The following is a 5,088-nucleotide window of genomic DNA, read 5'->3' as shown; positions in this document are numbered from 1 at the left end:
CCTTGTTTTTAGCACTTCCTGCAGTTAGAACTACGCATTTTTTATCAGTGATTATTAAATATCTGCTTTTGCTATTCAACTATAAGCTGCATCAGGAAAGACATTAATATTTTTCTTCTTTATTGTTGTATAATGAATGTTCAAGAAATAATTGATGATGTGAGTTAATGAATGCTTCCTTGTATTGGTTTCCAACTGCTTTCAGAAGAGTTCATAACTCTGGATTCAATTCTGTGTTTATAATTCTGCTTTTGACCTTTTTTGATCCTGGTATTTGCTTCTGTTCACTCTGGTTCTGGATGCTGAGCACCAATTCCATTCTATTCTTATAAGTTGTAGACTAGAGAGTTCACCCAATCTACCACAATTCAGAATTTGAACCAAATCTTGTTGCTACTGAGAGCTGCCATTCTCTTTTTCCTTAGGTAAATCTTGGATCTTTGCCTTTAATTTAGTTTCCTGTTTATTTATTTATGCCTTACCTCCCAGAAACTTTTAGCTTCTAACACTACATGTGTTCTTGTGGACACTATCAAACATCTCAATAATATTTTAGTTTTCAAATCTAGGACATTTGCTTAATGAAATTTTTTAATGTATTGGTACCTTCTTGTCTACCTTCTTCCTCTTGCCCTTTAATTATAACTGTTCATTGAGAGTCAGTCTTTGGTCATTTGAATTTTTGTATTTTCCTTATCCCTCTGATAACTCATTTATAGTTATGGATTTGTTTTTAGCAGCTTTATTAAGGTATAATTCACACACCATACAATTTACCCATTTAAAGGGTATAAGTCAGTGGTTTTTAGTATATTCACAGTGTGCATCCATTATTATAATTATTTTTATAAAGTTTTTATTACTCATATAAGAAGCCCTCACCTCCCTATCTATCACCCTGCAATCTCCCCTACCTCTTTTCCCCAACCCTAGGTAACCACTAATTTACTTTCTGTTTCTACAGATTTGACTATTCTTGACATTTCTTTTAATTGGGATCATGCAATATATGGCCATTTATGACTGGCTTTCTAGTCATGATTTTAAACTACATCATCATGTAAATTTCTCAAATCATTTACTTCCAGACAATTCCTCTTCTTAACTCCAGTATTGAACTGACAAATGTTCAACATAAATCATTCTTACTTCAATTTAATGTACCTAAAGTAGAATTGTTTACTTTACTTTCAACTAGCTTGCTTGCCTCCATTCTTTAATTTTATCGATACACATGGCATCACAGACACTGTTATTTTCCCCAAAACCTCCTACTTATAGTTACCTATGTATTCAGTGCCTAGCATATAAGTGTTCATTATATGTTTTTTTAATGAATGAGTGATTCAGTTACTGGAGAATCTGTTATCTTCTCTTCACTCTTATAACAATTATTCAGGCTCTCAGTTCCTTATACCTGCTTCTAAGTGTCTTTCCACTCCAAGTCTTTGGACCCACTAATTTCTTATTCTTAAAATATTGCTTTCCCATTTAGCATATATTTATTGAAGTTTTGCTGAAAAAACACACTTGTGCAATTAAAGAAAAATTTAATGTCATAGGATCTGGGTCCAAGTTCTGATTTTGTTTTCCTGCTGTGTGATTATGGATTAGTTACTTCAGGTTTATTTATTTTTTTGACTCAAGTTTCTTATCTGTAAACTACGAGAAATAACATTAGTAACATGTACCTATCATAGTAGTTAGTATATCACAGGTACTTATAAATATTGGTGGAAACAGGTATTCAAATATGATCATATATTTTTAAATACTCTCTAATTTTAAAAGACTAGTTTATTAATTTAATTAAGATCACTTCAATTACAGAGAGAGATATAAACAAAAGGTCTAAATCATATTCTAGAAACAAGAAATTTTGTAAACTAGAGTCTTAATATGAAGCTGAATGGTACACATTTATTATTTTATTTTTATATTTTAATTTATTTTATTATTTTGTTATTGATGATGTGGATTAATTGAAGTAACAATACAAGGTTTCAGATGTTAGAGCATGTTTTTTTTGTGAATGCCGCATCCATTTGTGGCTAGGGTTCAGGATCTAGAGAAGGGGCCATGCACAAATGAATGCACTAGACAAAAATATGAATTTACAAGTCATGGTGGCCAGGCAGAAACCTTTCTCTAGTGGAGAAGCTCCCTGAAACCCCAGACCCATTAGCTTTTATTCAATTTTAGAATACACATCTTGCCCTCAGTTAGGCACGGCAATCCGGTAGCATACAGACTATCTCAATAGACAGTAAATATTAATAAGATTTACTTTGAGACTATTAGGTCAGGAAATGTCTTGAGCCACCACTATCTAGAGAGAACAATCAGTGCATTGCTTTTAGCTTTTGCTAAAGCTCCATGTTCATCAGCCTTCCGAGTTCCTTGTTGCACTTTCATGATAGTATTTGACAATGGATAGCTTCCCACAGCTTTTCAATGGTTTTGAAAAGATTGGTGTATCCTGGGCCCAGAAGCTAAGCTCCTCTTTTTTTTTTTTTAAATATGAAATGCTTCACGAATTTGTGTGTCATCCTTTCGCAGGGGCCATACTAATCTTCCAAGTTTAGTACTGTGCTGCTGAAGTGAGCACTATGATGAATCCACTCTGAATAAGAGTGGTACATGAATTTAGGGCCCCGAGGGCCTTCTCTCAGGGCCATGGGAGGCTACTGTACCTGCTCTGGTCTGTTGGTGCTGTCACACCTGCTGAGACCCTCTAGCAGAGGAGTTGTTTCTTCTCTGTGGGGCAACCAGGATCTGTGGGCACTTGTAGACTGCCAGACTCACTCCCTTCCTCTAGGCTTCCTTGTCAGCAGAAACTGTAACCCAGAGGAAATAGTGAGCAAAAGTAATTCTGTTGGGCTAAGGTCTTCTTTTTCCCTAAAGGGTATGGAAGAGGATTATGGATTTGTGCTCACTGAAAAGACTCATTCATTCTGAAGATAAGAAATTGCCCCGGAAATAACAATTTAGTTTTAATCACAGTAACAGACTCCCAGTTGCTTAAATTATTGAAATAAATATTATCCTGGCTCCATTTAATGTGATTCTATAATCTTGTCTTTATGTATTTAAATATATATATATATATATTTAGAAAAGAAGTGCGAGGGAGAGAGAGAGATAGAAACATCAATGATGAGAGAATCATTGATTGGCTGCATCCTGCAAGCCCCCACTAGGGATCAAGCCCACAACCCAGGCATGTGCCATGACTTGGAATCAAACTGTGACCTCCTGGTTCATAGTCAATGCTCAACCACTGAGCCATGATGGTCGGGCTCTTTGTATATTTTTATAAACTATTTTCCATTTTATCTTGATGTTAACCATCTGATCCAGCAACTATCATTGCCTCAGTTCCCCCAAACATAACTTTTTCTTTCTTACCTCTCACACCTTGTTCTTTACACAGGAATGATTTTATTGTTTTTTTAATTAATATATGATTGACATAAAACATTATATTAGTTTCAGGTTGTATACCTAATGGTTTGATATTTGTATGTATTGTGAAATGATCACCACAAAAAGCCTAGTTAACATTTGTTACCATCCATGATTATAGTTATTTTCCTTGTGGTGAGAACTTTTAAGATCTAGTCTCTTAGCAAGTTTCAAATATGCAGTATAGTATTATTAACTATAGTCACCATGCTGTACATTACATCCCCATATTATTTATTTTATAACTGAAAGTTTGTAGCTTCAACCACCTTCACCCTTTTTTTCCACCCCAACCCCTGCCTCTGGCAATCACTTCCCCAATCCCGGGAATATTTTTCCCCATTGCCATGTAACCTTCCCTGACCCTGGAAGGCCACAATAATCTCACCTTCTCTGAACTCTGCCATTTTGGCATTGACTTGCTTTCCTAATAAGATTATAAAATTATCAGTAGTTTTTATACCTCTACGTCCCCACCAGTGTCTAGCATGTCATAACATAGAATGTAGTCAATGTATATTTTTGAATGGATAAACAGAAATTTGCTATAAACTAAGAAAAAACAGATACCATTATGATAAACTCTCTTAGAGGGTTGATTTGAAGCAAGTTTAGTAAAAATTCTATAACAAGCACTTAATTTTAAAATCAGAGATAAAAAAAAAACACCTAAAAGAACAATGAAAGTTTATCAGTTAATTAAATTCTGAAATTAAGCATTTTTATATGCATGCAATGTTACTGTTCCTACTCTAAGGTTAAGATGAATGCCAATGTTGAATTCAAATAGAGCAGTGGAGAATGAGTAAGTAGCTCAAGGTCAGAAACAGGCTAGCCATGCTGTTTGCTTCCTAGTAAGTATCATTGAAGATACAGGTGTAGATGAAAGGTCACCGAAACACCTCACACTTTGCATTGTTAAGGCTTACAGGAATATGATTCTACATCATGATGCTATCTGCTAGACTGATTAAGTTTTTAAAAGCAGTGGGATTTTATGACCTTGGAAAATGATATCCCTTTCCTGAACCACCTCCTGAAACATAGAAGAATGACATAATAATGCCAATGACATTGAGAATCCTTGTATAATATTGACAGGTTGAAAACTATATGTAAGTGACAGACCTATGAATACATATATGTGACTTTCATTTACTGAATACTCTATAAGTCAAATTAACTTGCATCCAATTTAGTAGTTTTGTCTCCACTCAGGTAATATCATTGGACTATTTTGTGTGTGTGTGTGTGTGTGTGTGTGTGTGTGTGTGTGCCACTGTGTGTCTTTGGCAATAATGTTGAGACCTGTGGTCTCTGCTCACCACTGCTTTAGATAAATACAGATATTTTAGATAAATAGAAATATGGCTACTCTCCTTTAGGAACCTGAGATCTTCTCTTTACTTAGTTATTAAATCCAAGACTCTGTTTCTTTTTAAAGCCAAATATTCAGAAAACACTGATATGTCAACTGTTGGATTTTTAAAGTCTCTTTTTATTAATTTTATATTGAATGCACACACAGGGTATTCTAAATTATCATCACATTATTATCTATTAAAAAGCAAATAATGATCATGTTATCGTCCCACACTCTGATTCTTACCCTAGGAGTGACTC

The 5,088-nt window shown here is 34.5% G+C and overlaps 1 pseudogene; it reads right to left on the bottom strand.

The window, feature by feature from the left end:
- Positions 1-2,514: 2,514 nt before the first annotated feature.
- Positions 2,515-2,607, bottom strand: LOC111828027 (annotated as a pseudogene).
- Between the last annotated feature and the right edge of the window lie 2,481 nt (positions 2,608-5,088).

Source organism: Myotis lucifugus, unplaced genomic scaffold, assembly GCF_000147115.1.
Source record: "Myotis lucifugus unplaced genomic scaffold, Myoluc2.0 scaffold_268, whole genome shotgun sequence".
NCBI lineage: Eukaryota > Metazoa > Chordata > Mammalia > Chiroptera > Vespertilionidae > Myotis > Myotis lucifugus.
This window is presented reverse-complemented; position numbering and strand designations above follow the sequence as displayed.